Source organism: Chroicocephalus ridibundus, chromosome Z, assembly GCF_963924245.1.
Source record: "Chroicocephalus ridibundus chromosome Z, bChrRid1.1, whole genome shotgun sequence".
NCBI classification, from domain to species: domain Eukaryota; kingdom Metazoa; phylum Chordata; class Aves; order Charadriiformes; family Laridae; genus Chroicocephalus; species Chroicocephalus ridibundus.
In genome coordinates, this window is record NC_086316.1 from 54,083,838 (window position 1) to 54,101,792 (window position 17,955).

Below are 17,955 nucleotides of genomic sequence, written 5' to 3' on the forward strand. Positions count from 1 at the left end.
TCTTGTCCTGTCCCCAGGCACCACTGAAAAGAGCCTGGCCCCATCCTCCTGGCACCAAACCTTTAAGCATTGATAAGATCCCCCCTCAGTCTTCTTTTTTTCCAGACTGAAGAGACCCAAGTCCCTCAGCCTTTCTTCATAAGAGAGAAGTTCCAGCAATCTTGGTAGCCCTTTGCTGCACCCTCTCCAGCAGTTCCCTGTCCTTCTTGAGCTGGGGAGCTCAGAACTGGACACAGTGCTCCAGGTATGGCCTCACCAAGGCAGAGTAGAGGGGGAGAATAATGTCCCTTGATCTTCTTGATGCACTCTTCTTGATGCACCCCAGGATGCCACTGGCCTTCTTGGCCACAAGGGCACGTTCCTGGCTCACAGTCATCCTGTTTTCCACGAGGACTCCCAGGTCTTTTTTTGACAGACAGAACTGCTACTAATCCTCATGCCATTTGTCTTCACTTTCTGACAGAGAAGTTTTAAGCATGAAATGTGCCCTTTTAGGAGATTTTACCAAAAAATAGTTAAGATTTGGTGGGCAGCTCACACTTACAAGCTCTCCCAGTCCTGAGATATGCTGTTTCTTATGGAAGACGTATTAACAAAATACATATAATACACCCACATGCCTTGAACACCTATGAGGTGGGTTGACCTTGGACAGCTGTCTTACTCCGCCTTCCAATGATGGAAAAGCTCATGGTTCTGGACAAGGACAGAGACGTCAATTACCAATTACCTTCAAGCATGGCACAGACTAAACTTGGGGAAAATTAATTTAATTTATAGTCAATTAAAAAAAAGAGTGGGGTGGTAAGAAACAAAGACAAAGCTAAAAACACCTTCCCCCTCACTCCCTCCTTCCCAAGTTCAACTTAATGCCTGACTCCTCTACCTTCTCCCTCCCTGCGCAGCACAGGGGGATGGGGAAAGGATCTTGCAGTCAGTTCATAAGTGTTCGTCTCTGCCACTCCTTCCTCCTCACACTTTTCCCTTGCTCCAGGATTAGTCCCTCATACATCAGAAAACCTGTCTGTGTGTGGGCTCCTTTCTGCCAGCTGCAGTGGAATCTCTGCCAGTACCTATATACCTGCACCCAACAAAATGTACTAAGGTTTTTTGTTTACTGACGTGCAGGGTAAGAAAACTTATATAAAATCTTGATTCCTCAGTGATTTGAATTTTCATTACTAGAGAGTATCAGCAGCAGAAGGATATTTATAACACCACTGCAGTGCCAAAACAGAAAGGCATACACTGTGCACAGCAGCCTGGTAGAGCAGGATTACACTGCTTACACCACAGATTACACTTGTCTGAAAAGACTCTCCTTCTCACAGTAATAACAGCCCATATACATTCTAAGAAGTATTTTTTAGGTCATGTGTCTAGCACAAAATAACACTAGCATAAAGAGATTATGTAGAGTTCCTAAAGAGAGTTCCATTGGCAGGACAGATTTTCCTGATTAAAGAAAAGGGGCATAAGTGTAGTATCTCATATTTATCTCATAATTATATATTACCTTATGACAATTTTGAATACCCATAGTTACCTATTATGTATTTGCCTGTCACTCTACTTCCTTAATGTGTGATCTCTCAATTGCACACAGCAAAATTTCTCTTCTGCTGCTGCTGCTAACACTGCATCTCTTTGGGACCTCTGGAGAAAAAGTCTCTCATTATACAACATTGGAAATTCTTAGTCTATGACTGACTGATTGCAAAGAATTTCTTTAACAACTTATTTGAGAGATGGTGCTTGACAGAGTTTGGAGTCAAAATTCTGGATTAAGTGAGCAAAAGTCATGATTTATTATCATTTTCCACTCATTTAAGGTTAACTAAAGCAAAACAAAACTAAAAGAAAGCTAAAACCCCTCATGAGGTTGTGTTATATACTTGTACATATCATGTATGTATTATGTATGCTTGGGGCATATTATATATGTATAGTATATCTTTGTGCATATTCCCTTGTATCATTATTTAAAAAAAAAAAAAATCTAATTTGCTAAATAAGCAAAAGCTTATACGCAATAAGGAATTAAGCAAGAAGAGTTGGAGATGTGCGTGCGCCTCCAGGGCTACAATCTTATTGGCATCACAGAGATGTGGTGGGATGGCTTTTATGATTGGAGCATTGGAATGGACGGATACCGACTCTTCAGGAAGAACAGGCTGGGAAGACAAGGGCAGGGTGTTGCCCTCAATGTCAATGAGCAGCTGGACTACATGGAGCTCCATCTGGGCATGGATGAAGACCCAATGGAGACCTTATGGGTCAAGATTAAAGGGAATGCAGGGACAGGGGACATTACCAGTATGACAGAGCGGATGAGGCCCTCCATAGACAGATGGGAGTGGCATTGCGTTCACAGACCCTGGTCATCATGGGGGACTTCAACCACCCTGATATCTGCTGGAAGGACAACACAGCGGGGCACAAGAAATCCCGTAAATTCTTGGAATGTGTCGATGACAACTTCTTCAAATGGTAGAGGAGCCAACAAGGATAGGAACTATGCTGGACCTTGTCCTTACCAACAAGGAGGGCCTGGTGGCGAGTGTCAAGCTCAAGGGTAGCCTCGGCGGCAGTGATCATGAAATGGTTGAATTCAAGATCCTTCAGGCAGCAAGGAGAGCACGCAGCAAGCTCACTACCCTGGACTTCAAGGGAGCAGACTTTGGCCTCTTGAGGGACCTGATTAGTAGGGTAACATGGGAAAAAGTACTGGAGGGAAGAGGGGCCAAATAGAGTTGGTTAGTATTCAAGGATCACCTCCTCCAAGCTCAGGAGCGTTGCATCCCAAGAATGAAGAAGTCAGAAAAAAGTGCTAGGAGGACTGCGTGGATTAACAAAGAGCTCCTGGACAAGCTCGATAGCAAAAAGGAGGCCTACAGAGGGTGGAAGCAATGATTGGATGACTAGGTGGAATACAAGGAAACTGTCCGAGTGATGAGGAACCAGGTTAGGCAAGCTAAAACCCAGATACAATTAAATCTGGCTAGGGGCATCAAGGATAACAAGAAAACCTTCTGAAAGTAGTCAGGGGTAAAGGCAAGACTAGGAAAGACGTGGGCCCTCTCAGGAAGGAGACAGGAGACCTGGTCACCCAGGATATGGAGAAGGCTGAGGTGCTGAATGACTTTTTGCCTCAGTCTTCACCGGCAAGGGCCCACCCACACCACCCAAGTGGCAGGATGCAAAGGCAGGGTCTATGAGAATGAAGAACCGCCCACTGCAGGAGAAGATCAGGTTCGGGATCATCTGAGGAACCTGAAGGTGTTTAAGTCCATGGGACCGGATGAAATCCATCCACGGGTCCTGAGGAAGCTGGCAGATGAAGTCGCCAAGCTGCTTTCCATTATATTTGAAAAGCCGTGGCAGTCTGTTGAAGTTCCCGCTGATTGGAAAGGGGAAACATAACCCCCATTTTCAAAAAGGGAAAAAAGGATTAGGCGGGGAACTACAGGCCCGTCAGTCTCACCTCTGTGCCCAGCAAGATCATGGAGCAGATCCTCCTGGAAACTCTGCTAAGGCACATGGAAAAGAAGGAGGTGATTGGTGACAGCCAACATGGTTTCACCAAAGGCAAATCGTGCCTAACAAATTTGGTGGCCTCCTATGATGTTGCCACAGGATTGGTAGATAAAGGGAGAACAATGGACATCATCTACCTGGACTTATGCAAAGCATTTGACACTGTCCCACATGACATCCTGGTCTCTAAATTGGAAAGGCATGGATTTGACGGATGGGCCACTCGGTGGATAAGGAACTAGCTGGGTGGCCTCACTCAAAGGGTTGCAGTCAATGGCTCAATGTCCGCATGGAAACCAGTGATGAGTGACATTCCTCAGGGGTCAGTACTGCTGTTTAACATCTTTGTCAATGACATGGAAAGTGGGATTGAGTACACTCTCAGGAAGTTTGCCAACGACACCAAGCTGTGTGGCACGGTTGACATGCTGGAGGGAAGGGATGCCATCCAGAGGGACCTTGACAGGCTTGAGAGGTGGGCCTTTGTGAACTTATTGAAGTTCAACCAGGCCAAGTGCAAGGTCCTGCACCTGGATCATGGCAATCCCAGGCATGAATACAGGCTGGGTGGAGAATGACTTGAGCGCAGCCCTGAGAAGGACTTGGGGGTGCTGGTGGATGAGAAGCTCAACATGACCTGAAAATGCGCACTTGCAGCCCAGAAAGCCAACCGCATCCTGGGCTGCATCAGAAGAAGCGTGGCCAGCAGGTTGAGGGAGGTGATTCTGCCACTCTACTCTGCTCTGGTGAGACACCACTTGGAGTACTGCATCCAGCTCTGGAGTCCTCAACACAAAAGTGTGTAAATCAAGGTATTCAAAGCTAACCAGCAAAGTCTGAACACAAAATTCGTAGTAAATCTTTAATTTTTGACCCACAGAAATAAAAATTTACCATTACATTTCTTGACTTTTTAGGATAATACAAAACTTCAAGGAAATGACATCTACTTTCATAAAGTATGCTGAGTAAGAGTCTGTATTTGTCCTGGATGATGTAACTACATAAATAATTGTAGGATTGACATTTTACATTTTGTTCCATTACTCTCTCTCCCTCTCTCTTCTCTTATTCTTTTTGACAGTGAGGTCACCTGTGTGGTTTTTTTAATATATACATAGTTGTAGTGAATGAGAACAGATTATGAGCTTTGGAATACACTTGTTCCTCAGTGGACTGAGAAAGCCTCTCAGTCCACTGAAAACCCACTTTGTGGGTTTTCTTGTTGTGGTTTGAGGATTGGGGTTGGTTGTGGGAGTTGATTTCACTTTTGTTTGGTTGTTTTTTTTCTAGTGAGAAACTCTCTAGTGTGTTTGAGTTGTCCTATTATGAAATGTTTTAGCTGGCAAAGAATCCATCTATAGCTGTTAAATATGTGTAACAAATTTTCATTTATGCATATGCTCAGAGAAGTTAGATGGGTGCAGTTTAAAAATACTTGTATTTTATGTTGACAAACATCAGTGAGGGTAGTTAGAATCATAGAATTATAGAAGGTTTTGCGTTGGAAAAGACCGTTAAGATCACCAAGTCCAACCATTAACCTAACACTGCCAAGTCCACCAATAAACCACTTCCCTGGGAAGCCTGCTCCAGTGCTTGATAACCCTTTCAGTGAAAATATTTTCCAAAATATCCAATCTAATTTTGGATTACAACTTGAGGCCATTTTCTCTTGTCTTCTCACTTGTTACTTAGGAGAAGGGACAACACCCACCTCACTATGACTTCCTTTCAGGTTGTTCTAGAGAGCAATAAGGTGTCACTTCAGGCTCCTTTTCTCCAGGGTAAACAACCCCATTTCCCTCAGCCACTCTTCATAAGACTTGTGCTCTAGATCCTTCACCAGCTTTGTTGCTCTTCTTTGGATGCACTCCAGCACCTCAGTGTCTTTCTTGTAGTGAGAGGCCCAAAACTGAACACAGTATTCAATGTGTGGCCACACTAGTGCCGAGTACAGGGGTACAATCACTTCCCTAGTCCAGCTGGCCAAACTATTTCTGATACAAGCTAGGATGGTGTTTGCCTTCTTGGCCAATTTTTCATGAATGAAGGATTTTTAGCTAATTTACGATACGTACTTTTTCCTCTGAGGAAAAATAAAATCAAAACATGTTGGGAATTTTTATGCAAATTATGTCATATAATGAAAATTTTTCATTTGTACCTAGTGATATTTAAGGGCCGTACCCTCACATCAAGGCTATGGTGATGTAATCAGTCTGCTAAGAGCGTTTCCTTCTCTTCATTACTTCTGTCTCACAATTCTTGACTCCATGTCACAGCTTGCCTCTTTCCTAAGTCTGAGATTTGATGTTCAAAAGCTACAAACATGTTGCAAGCTGCTAGGACCATTAAAGTTTCTAGCACATGTCATGTTAGTGATGATAGCATAGGGGTTGATTCTAGCATACATACTATAGTTTTTACACTATTGAACTATGTATGTAGATATTTATGCTAACTTAAGCTCTTTATTTGAATATGCATACAATTTTTTTGCTTATTTATTCTTGATCCATCCAGATCTTTTTCAGACATAATTAGTTTCTCTCTTGCACATCCAGTGTCTTCCCTAGAGTAATCTTCAGTCTCAGTAAACACAGGAACAGTAGGAAGGAAATTGTACCCTAGGATGCTCAGCCATGTTTTCCAATGAAGTCGTTAGTGTCCCTGAGCAGTAAGTCATCAATGGAAGAATTTCACCCTGATTGTTTATGTCACAAGTCACACTCTTTTCAAGAAGAAATCATTAAAAGAACCTGTCCTGTTTTCTCTTGGAATCAGAATTCTTTGAGCTGCCCTAAGAATTTAGGGTTGATAAAGAACATACTATTGACATTTGAGATAGTTTCTGGACAGCAGAACTACTTTGTTGAAATGAAGATTTACTATTTCCATGGGCCCTATAATTTTGGGAAAGGTACTCAACAGGACAAAGAGCTATCTGTGTGTAACATCATCTTGGTATTGGGATATATGCAATTCTGAATAAACCGTATACTTAATATTCCATTTCTGTATTACTTTTACACAAGAACAGGAAACTGAGTAAACCTGAGTCTGGGTTAGGTTAGGGAGGAAGTGGAAAGCTGCTCATTTTCCCTGTTGTTAATAAAGGATGACTACTGGCAAAGGTTCATTTCCATCGTTGCCTTTCCTCTGTTACTCTCCTAGTAGTCTAGTCCTAGTCCTAGTCCTAGTGAAGGACAGGATAGAGAAGGTATTAAAAAAAAAAAAAAAAAAAAAAAAGCAGTCATGAACATTAAGAAAAAGAAGGAATTAAATAACACCAGGGACAACTTTGTCGTTTCTGAGATACAGGAAACTAAAGATGTTGAATATAATTTGGGGAAATAGAGGAAAATGAGGCCTAACACAGAAGAAACATAGCATTGTCTAGACCAGGAAGGAGATAGGCGGGCACAGAGAGAGGAAAACCAGCAGTAAGATGATAGACTAACAGAAGGAAAAGAAAAGAAGCAATTGCTTTACTCACCAGAGATGAAATCAGTGTAAAAACAGGAAGACACGCAAAAACTGCCAATCAGTTAGGAATAGTATTGCATCTCCTGAAATTTGAAGATCTTGTCCATTTTCCCTTTTTTCACACATGATGGATTTCTGCTACAGAATACTCTTTAAGAATACCACAAGTCCACCTTCCACCACAGAAGTGAAAGAAAAAGAGATATCAAAACCTAAAGGGAATTGATACTGGGGACTCTGAGTGGAAAGAAGACAAAAGGAAACAAGCAACAGAGACGTTCTCACGCAGTGCAGAAAACTCTTTCAAAAGCAAGAACAGAACAAAAGAGTGAATCGGGAAGTTGTGTGCAAGAAAAATGAGTATGAAAAATTGCAAGAAAACATACTTTAGGACAGACCTACAAGTGATGCTATGGCAGCATGGAATAAAAAAAAAAGATTTATGAGTCTTAAGAATTTGTTTATTTCTTTCAGAAACTTTGTCTGAAACTGATGGTAGGTTTAGGTCTGCATTTGTTTCAAGCCATAAACAAAGTCAGCAAGGGAAAAGCAATTGAGTTTCACAATTTAGAAAAGCAGTGATGAGGGACAAGGAGAGGAAGATGTAGTTTGACTTCATGTTTTAGGGGCTTTTCATCTGCTGCAGTAAACTTATGCTGAACATTTCTTTAATACTGTTTAAAATACACTGTAATTTATTTCTACTCAGCACGTTTTCTGATTGCAATTATCTCTTTATTCTTATCTTTCACTACAAATCTTAATGGCAGTTGTGATTAGGAGTCTGTTGCTTATTGATTACGTTGATATGTGCATAGCAAGTTATTTATGTACTTAATTTAAATTAATTTTCTTTGTAAGGTTGAAGCAGATGTTATGGAGTTGTGATTTCCCACCAACTGTTCAATGAAGTGTCACTTACATGAGGCTTTTTCTTTCCAGTAGCTTTCATTTTCTTTGCTTGTATGTTTCTGATCAGGACTGCATGAGAAAGTTACATTCGTAACTAACACACGTACACATTATGAGGTTTATGGTTCATTCTCTCCCTATGGATATATACTGTACTGTGTTACTAATCTCTTTGAAAATCTTTATGACCCTATCTGTATGCATACATTTTATATGCATTCAGATACTGACTCTGAGCAGTAAATCACAGTTGCCTTAGATGCCGCATGTGTGTGTATGTGTGTGTACATGAAAATAATGTGTATCAGCTAATAATTTATAGGACTAAGGTATAAGTATTCCTAAAATCATGCTACAAAGCAACACTGAAAACAAGCATCATCTATGTAGACATCTAAAGATCATCTATAAGCAGGTTTTCCTTTCTTATTGTATAGTCAACACTTTGTTTTCTGTCCTGATCTCTGAAGAACACTATAACTGAGAGTCAAAACAACCCAACGTTATGCATGGATAAAGGGTGAGGACTATATACCTTTGCAGTTTCTGGTGTCTGTGTTGCTGGAACTCTTCTGACCTGCCTCATATACCACGTGTCTTTTTATTGGCTAGGTGAAGAATAAGAGGTTTAAATAACACAATGGACATGGTCTATGGAAAAGTCATATTTGACTCTGCAAACCCTGTTTTTATCTAGAATCTTGGCACTGTGACACCATTAAGGTCCTTACATTCTCTCTTTGCTCTTAGACCTTCCTGCTTAAAAATGACTAGTCTGGTAAAGATGCTAACTATACTGTTAAATTAAAATTGCCTGGAAATGGCACAATGATTAAAATCCACCCCCTCCCCCCCCCCCCGGCAATGTAATGTTATTGTTAATTATTAACATAGGTAACTTTGAATTTACTGTTCTGTATTTTGCAGTGAAAGTTCTAGATAATAGTTCTCTTTTCCATGGCCTAACTCAGGGATGTGACTCTCTCTTTTTTTTTTTTTTAATATGTGTGTGTGTGGTATCTGTATTACATTCTGCAAACAACAGTATGTTTTAGGAGACGTTTATCTTGGTCTTGCACAGGAAGGTGGAATTACAGATTTTGGATCACATATGTTGTATTTACTGTACTAAGACAGACTTTGGCCCTTATATTTTTTATCACTAGATGCCAAATACTTTGTTTCATAGCAGTCTGAGTTCCTTGATGAATTTTATATTGCACTGTATGTCTTGAAAAGCCTTTAGCCACTCTCTGTATTGCTGTGTAATGTGAAATAAATCAGGGACTGAGTATCTTATTGTTTTAGAGGATTATAATCAGTCTCCTGTATAGGAAATATGTGATCACTAACTTGAGGTCATAATGAGTCTTGCTGTAGGCAACTCAATTTACATCAGTAAAGAGAGGTTTTTATTTCTGGTGCTATTATTTCAGATAAGTTCTTTTTATTGTCTTTTTTAATACAAATGCTGCCATTGTTAAAGTTAGAAAGTGGAAATTAAATACTGTAGACCTCTTAAAGGGACTTATATGAAAACATAGTTTTGAATGTTATGTTTAGAACTCTTATGATCATCATATTTGCTTGAAATTTGGAAAGTTTAACTTCTTACACATAGGTTGAACTTACATATTGTTCAATCAAAAAAAAAATAATCAAGAAACATTAAAATAAGCCCACTTAATGAAAGATAAGGAACATGAGGGGAACATGAGCTCTTTGGGGTATGAAAAGTAGGCTTTCATTGTTTTTTAAGATCATCACCTCTTTTTCGCCTCTGTATTCTCCCAAGACCCAGTGCAGAGTGGTTTTCATCTGTGATTAGGACTTGTCTAGGCCAAGGATACATATAAGCTTCATAGACATGATGCTTTGTTGTTACCGTTTTTGGAGGGAGGACATTCTTTTCCATTTAAGATACTGGCAACTCAAGGCATTTACATTATACAGTAATATTTTCAAACATGTTACAAAATGAGAACCAAAGCAGTTTGTCTGTTAAAGCATTCACAAGCTTTCAGAAAGGGATGCCATTCACTGCTAACCTAAAAAGACTGGGTAATTAGCTGAATCTGACAATATATGTCTAACGTCAGCATGCTACTTGCTATACTTTGTCAATGTTTTTCAGGACATGAAGAGGGAAATCCTTAACTGCTTAGTTGCTTTTATACCTGTGTTTACTCTATCAGAAAGTACACATACTAGTTCTACAAGAATATTCTGGGTTTATACGTGTGTGTGTGTGTATGTATATATATATACACGTAAGTATTCAATGACTAATTGTGCAGAATTTTGTTTTCTTACATTGCAGGTTCTGTTGGTCTGCAAGTAAGCTGGGCAATACAAGGTATTTTTTTGCTATGACAGTTGCATTGATTATAAATGTTAAATGAACCTCCATTCCTTTGGGGAGCTTTTGGTGGGGGGTAAGCGGAGACTTATTTGTTTTATTGCAGTGCAATATTCAAGGTTTTGGAAAAACATATGGTCCTAATAGGCTTGATTGCAACTGGTCATATTATTTTTTCAGACTAATCAGCACAACTGGAAAATTACTAGCATTTAAGATGAAACACATGTATACTTGGTAGTCTGTGATATAACCTCATTCATCCTGACCGTCCTACAAGGGATCACAGAAAGTTCCAAATATAAGGAGAAGGAAACATGTGCCTCTGGGGTTTTTGATCACCTGTTGTAAACTGCACTGGACTGGTAGGTCCTGGAAGAGGTGAAATGTTGTAGTTGAGAAAGGGAAGGTAATCAGGGATTTGCAACTTCTAAAAATGTAATCGAAAGACAGCAACCTTCTAGCTTTGAATTTCATCAGATGGATCTCTTTTCTTCAAGTATGGAAGAGGAAAATTTTTATGTGTTTAATGTGTCCTATCTCCTTAACTCTGTCAGTGCCTCAAAGATATTAGCAAACACAAATAACTCCAGTCAGCCACAAAATGTGCAACTATTGTGTCGGGAATTAAAAAAAGGACCCTGAAAGCTGATCTTTTGTTACTTACATAGCAGAGTCTTGGAGACTGTCTTAAAAGGCTTAGACAAAGCTGTGCACAGCAATTGTACTTATCTTTGTACTGCCAGAGCATTCAGATGATGTGCTGCCATGTTCCCATTTATTCTAATACTGTAATTACTGTAGAATTTGGATCAGCTGTAGTAATTATGTGTGTGCAAATCTTGCTTCAACAGTTCTGACAATGGGATTCACTACAGAGGGTCCACCCTTCATAGCTGCCAGAAACTATACCATTCTATGGAACTTCTAATACCAGTATCACTAGAATGACCTTGCTAAAATAGAGAAATAGCTTTGTGAAAGCAAAGACTGCAAAGGAAAAAGGCAGAGTTTCTCAGTATTTATGTAATACCTATTTTAAATTAATACCAAGATATGCTTTTAAATTTTTATAACTATATATTTAATTTTATCTTTTAGTCTTCTGCGTTTGTCAAGCAGGGTGATTTATCATGGCAAAGTGGAAATGTTTTGAACTTGAAATATGGCAGAAAAGTGAGTTGTTGACAGGCTGATTTGTTTCAACCTGTTGAAATATTTCCCCATTGGTTTCTAGCTAACAGCTATGCAAATAGAAATTAATATTCAAAGAACCAGCATAATAATTGTTATTAACGTACAATGCCCTCCTAGATATTTATTGCTGCAATACAACTTCTGGTTTGTATGAATCAGTTTTCGTTGTAGTTTATTAGCAATCAAGGGTGATTATTTGGCTCTAGTGTTTACAAACTATAATTCATCATCCTCTTATCTTTTATTTATGAGACAATGTCAAATGAAAGAAGCAAATTATGCATTGTTTTTGGTTGGAGGAGCTCTGCACTCTACAGAATATTAACTTTGCCATGAAACGGCAGTGCTCAATGTTCTGCTCTGACTACCACGTACATCCAATCTGCCTTCACCTCACACCAGAGGAGAAAGTAGACTCTTCAGTGGTGTCTCACACTCTGGCAACTGTGATTTTAAAAACAGTTTTAGAAAAACCCTGACCCGTTAAAGTCACTGGGAGATTTGCCATTTACTTCAGTGAAGCCATGATTTTATCCCTTCTGTTCACTGTGCTGTTACTTTGGTTGACACCTGTGCTAAGCAAAAAGGAAACAGAAGAGAATAGACTCCTTCTGTTCATCCTTCTCTCATGGGAAATAATTTTCAGCACATTGAAAATATTTGAATATTCTGAAATGGAGCTGTTTAATCCTGCTGCTCCCATTTTTATAACTGTCAGATTAAAGTAAAACATTTTAAGAAAGCAAAAATTATACTAGCACGTTATCTCTGATGTCATTACATATGTTACTGAGGAATAATTGTAACTGCTAGGAAAGCTGGTGATTTTCCTTCTGGATTTTTTAAATTACTACAATGTCAGTTACATTTAACTATCAGATTCATACTATGCTAGTATGAAGATGACATGCATTTACAAGCAGTTGCAAAACAAATGAAACAAAACAATAAAGGGAATGAAGGAAAGCTGAGGTGAGCACATATATTGTTAATAACTTATCAAAACACTTTTTAGCAATAGAAGCTATATTTTACTCCTCATTCTTGGTGACTCCAGCATTGTATTTATTACTGTATAATAGAATATTAGTTATTTTATTCTAATTGACACTCCCATAGAAGAGTTCCATTTCATATTTGAAATTCATTGGAGGCTTTTAAGAGCTCTTTTGCAATTTTCCTTCTAATTCACATGCTAAAACAGTATTACAAAGTCATCAGTAAATTTTAGTATGACAATCTCTTGTAAGACTAACAGGCGTTTATGTTAAGCCAGGTTCTTAACCTTTACAGATTTGCAACAAGGTAAAATCAGGGAATATAATTTTTATTTGACTATATAGTCCATTTGATAGAGAATTACTAGTTTATATAGACTGAATAAGGTTGGTTAAATTCCCCAAATTATTTCTTACCCTTCTCTTCCCTTCCCTTTTACAAAATTGCTTTAAAAAAATATCCTTCTATTCTTAAGGAATAAATATATTCATATTAATGAAAAAAATAATATTGCAATATTATTATTAATTATAATATTAGTGTTTATACAGTCCTGATTAAGTTAGTCGTGAAGCTCAAAATTTTAATTTAGGAAATATACGCTAAAATGAGCAATTTAACACTGTAATTTTAACTGAATTTTGATGTGTATGTTATGGTGAAATAGCCAATTTGATAGATCTTATCAGTAGACTCAGATAAAATTTGCATTTTAACTTTGCCCATAGTGTTTGTTTTCAAAAACTCCATGTGTACCTTAATGGTAGCATGAATTTTGGAAAAAAAAAGTAAATGACAACATTAAAACACTTTTTCACACTTCTTGTGTTTTGCAGAATGCCTCATTCTAGGACTCACCTTAAGTATACAGGGCAAAGAAGGCATACAATACAGTATTTGTTTACTGTTGTGAATACTTCTTCCTGAATCATACTTTCTTGGCTAGACATCTGCAGTGTTGTTAGAGCTAAACTGGGGCATACAATACAGCAGATTCAATTAAGATTTTCTGAAATTTAAAGCACAGTGTCTGGGAGACAGGAAGCCTTATGGATCAGAACTGTCCTGGTCCTGGTTTTCAGTTTAATGATATGACCCTAAATTATCTGAGCTTTTTGATCCTATATCTTTCATGGTTCTTCTGAATCCTGCCTGCCTCTTTGCCATCTTATCTTCACTCAGAAGGTACTGTTTCTTTGGGAGAACACTGTCAAAGCTTTTGCCTACATTGGTTGCATCAGCCACACTTTGCATAAAACACAAATGCCACAGGGCATAATGGAGAGGTTGAGTGACCTCCAGCTTACTAAATAAATAGACTTTCTGGAGTTGTGCCCTGACAATAGAGAAAGCTTGGCTTGCTAGTCAGTAGGCATTGAAAGTAACTCCAGGTTGTATTTGTAATGTCACAGGGGCACTGTGCTTGTCATACAGAATTATTAGTGACAGTTGATGAGAAACCTGAGTGGTGAAATGATTAAAAGCACACCTGTGATCATATTATCAATAAAAATTAAAATGACCTGTCTCATCTGACTTTCTCTGCTGTCATGTACTGTGCACCATTTCCATGGTAATGAAGCATTTACACCGCTTATGCTAGCTTCAGATAATGTATTCCCCTCAGGTGTATGTTTTTTATCATCATCCATTTTACTGTATGAATGCTGACGTTGTAGGTGATTGCAGATGTGCCATAATCGTTGGTTTCTGCAAATAGTCTCTCTCTTCCCCTTCTTCCTACACAGGTATTTACAGCTCTGTCACAAGGCCATTGATTGAATGTTGTAGATGTCAGTATATTCAAAGTTTCTTTGAAAAGACTTAGTAGATTAAATGATACAGGAAAGGGATAATATGAAACGTTTATCTAATATAACACATTCATTCCTAAACCTGAATTCTACATAACTAATATATTTTTAAGGACCATGCAATTTAAATATTCTTCTTCAGAATGTTTTTCAGAAGTTAATAAGAAGACTGAATATTTAAAATATCTAATACTTTATGATACATACTTTATTTTTAATAGATGTTAATAAAATTATACTTCTCCATAGTTTATTCAACGCTTCATTCCTTACTCTTGAGTCTTCAAACCAGTTAAAATTGACAGTGTTTGATGCTGAAAAGATAAGCAAAGAAAAAATTTCTCCATAGTCGTCTTGTACAACTAATGAGATATATTTAATGAGGTTCTTATATAATAGATAAACATTTCTTTTAAGGTAGCCTCAGTAGCTGTGCTATAAAGTTTAGGAAAGAGAGTCAAATCCACATATGAGACTCTGAATTTTAACAGTTGACTTCTTGGCATTGTGCCCACCTACTCAGCTTGCAAAGCTCTTTAATCTAGGGGCAATTCACCTCTTACAAGACAAAGACGTTAGTTACTTTCATGCTTTGCTTGGAGATTTTTTTTTCTTTTTCAATAAAGACAAAGCTGTAAAAGTGATAATATTTTATAATAAGGATTCTTGGCCAAAATATGTTTCACTATCATTAGGCTTCCCTTAATTTTTTTTTTTCCATTAACCTTTCTTCCTCTTTTTAAAAAATGTCAAGTAGCTTTATAAGAAAATTTTATAGCCTCCAAATATCACAGTTTTATAAGATTGTAAACTCTCTTACTATAAAAGAACCTTATTTAATTAGTAATCTTTTTCTTAGTCAAAAGTAATTTATTTGAAATTAGTATTTAATACCTAACACTGTAAAGTATAATGATAAGTGAGACTTAACAGGACATTAACTTCTAGAAGTTGAAGTCCACCTAAAAGCAATGAAAGCTTGCGCAGTTACCAAAGAAAATGCACCACTGATGACCAATCCTTTGTCTTCTATAGTTATAAAAAACACAGAGAGTAAATAATAGTTTATAAAACTCACACATCCCAGTTACTATTATTAAAATTTTTCAAAATAATAATTAAATTATGACAGCTCAACAGAATTATATTAACTTTTAATGGGACTATTTAGGAGGATGTTAAACTTTATCTTTGATGAGAATGTGTGCATCACTCAGACTCTGGGATCAAGATCAGATAAATTCCCAAGCTCAGTTTTGCTTGAGCATGTTTCGGAAAATAAATAAAGGGCCAAAGATTAGACCTAGTAAGATCATAAGGAAGAATCAAAATTTGTAAGGAGAAAGATAAAATAAAATAATGGATAACGCCTATAAAACAAATCAGGACTCAGATTCACCTGACACAACAGGGAACCAGTTTTCACTGAGTATACTCAAGTCAAGGTACAAAGAATAGGCAGATGATGATGGCAAGTGTTTTTTTGATGATTAACGTAAATAAGTGAAAACACTTTAAGAATGTATGCATTATAGAAAAAAAGAGAAAACATAATCTGCTTTCATCAGATCGGTGATGAATCTGGCAATCTTTTTCAGACAGAGAAGTTTGACATTTGATGTAATTTAGATTTAGGACTTTGATTTGAAGAGATCAGAGGTTCTGCCTCATGAATTTTTTTTTAAGTTATTTCTCTAATTTCTTAAAGTGTGCTCCTTTGAAATCAAAGGCTAGCTACTGCTTATTTTTTATTTTTCGTTTGTCCAGATTTTAATAAATTTGATTCAAAGATTGTTTCCTATTTCCAGCACTTCCATGACTTTTTATCACTGCTTAATAAACTAAGGTTAAAATATCTTTATGCATACTGAAATCTCTTCCATAGTTGTCCCTAATGTAGCAAAAAAATAAAAGCATATTCAAAGTTTCAAATGTATGAGCAGTGTCCTTGACCTTAATGTCACCTAAACAACAGTGCTTGGTCCATTTACTGATGCTTTCTGAATGAATACACACATGCTTACTGTTTCACTTAGTCTAGAATGTAATTTGGCTTGGCTTCAATGATGAAGAAGATCAAGTAAAATTCAGCTATTGTTTTTTTTAAAATTATTTCGGAACCTTTCAAAGCACAGGCTTTACTTGTTCTAGTTTCTGGTCTTAGTTCAGTTTAGAATAGTAAAAATGCACTTTTTACCTTTTAGACTAATGACTGAGAAACAATCCATCTGCTTCAACTAAGGAATTTTTTTAAAAACCTTGCTCTTATTTCTTCTACTAATTTCATCATAGTTGAGGTCCTTCTGCTAACTTCATTGCAGTTGAGGTCATCCAGCAAGTATGAAAACCTGATGTTCCTTTGTTGACGAGATTACAAAGAGATGGAATTTGCATTTGCATTCTTTAAATGGTAAAATTTAGCACTTCCTAATAGTTTATACTTACAGTTTATGAATAGAACATGTTTTGAGACATCAGCTTGGCCACCTTCCTGATTTAATGTCAACAAAACAGGTAACGACCATATCTCTAAATGATTTTCTGCCCCTATCCCTCCTGGCTGATGGGTGAAGGGGTTGACTTTTTGACTTTCTGACAGAATTTCTCTGAAAAATAAAATAAATTCTATAGTCAACTTGACTACAAATGTACTCATATAGAAGAATACAACAGAAATAATTTCTTAAGTGTAAGTACTAGCATGGATCCTCACAACTGAAATTGTTAATTATTTTACATTACTTGTAAGAAAAGGGATGCATTCATAAAAACTGTGTGAGCAACCTGGCACTTTTGATTTTGTAGTACATTACATACACTGATTTATTAAGGGCAAACATGTAATATAAGTCCTTACAGTAGCAGTGAATTGGTTTCAGTGACCTGGGCGATCTCTTGCAGTTTTGTGATTTATTATTATTATTAGGTATTAATGGTATTATGGTATTAATGTAGTCTTGTTATCCTTAACTTTTCATACAACATTAATTCACCCTGTAGCATGCTAATATTAGAGAAACTAAACCTCCTGTTGGAAGAGTTTCTTTGTTATTTCTTATTAAGTACAAATAAATAAAAATGGAATTTTTTTTCCACAGATCTGTTTTTGACCTTCCATAATCAAACTTTCCACTTTGTTCAGTTAGTAGGTGGAGTAATTGAGTTACTTGCACAGACATTTAACACAGCAGGTTAATTCTTCAATGTTCTTCTACACGAATAGAAGAAATGAAAGGATCCTCTATGAAGATACTCAATACTCCGAAAGTTATGCTGAATCTCTCTAGAAATTATTCACTTTTGACCAATCTCAATGACTCTGTGATTATGTCTATGTTTTCTGACCGTTTGTACTTCTTCCTTCCTTCCTTCTCCTCTGCAGTGGTTCTAGGCCCCCAGAAGTTATCAATTTGTGTGTGTACCTATTGCAACAGTGAATATTCAATGAGCTTTTCCTTCTGGGACACGCTACTTCCCCTCTCATCTCTTTTCAGTTTAGTGGTGTAGGGGTCTTCCTTGCTGTTCAGGTCTTATCTATCTCTTATGTGCCACTTCCCTGAATCTTGAGTGATCATTTCTGTGCTGAACATTTCCACCTCTGATGTCTTATTTCCTGCTTTGCCTTCCATTACAGAAGCCCTTTGTATT

At 37.4% G+C, this 17,955-nt stretch overlaps 1 protein-coding gene across 48 annotated transcripts in view; it reads left to right on the forward strand.

The window, feature by feature from the left end:
- The window catches only part of PTPRD (protein tyrosine phosphatase receptor type D), a 1,281,778-nt gene that overhangs the window by 585,446 nt on the left and 678,377 nt on the right, over window positions 1-17,955 (forward strand). For 46 of the 48 annotated variants that reach the window (XM_063321198.1, XM_063321199.1, XM_063321203.1 and 43 more), the window contains one exon: window positions 10,259-10,294. The exons of the other annotated variants lie outside the window; for them this stretch is intronic. The gene's annotated coding sequence lies outside the window, so the exon portion shown is untranslated. The remainder of the gene's footprint in view (window positions 1-10,258; window positions 10,295-17,955) is intronic. 48 annotated transcript variants of the gene reach the window in all.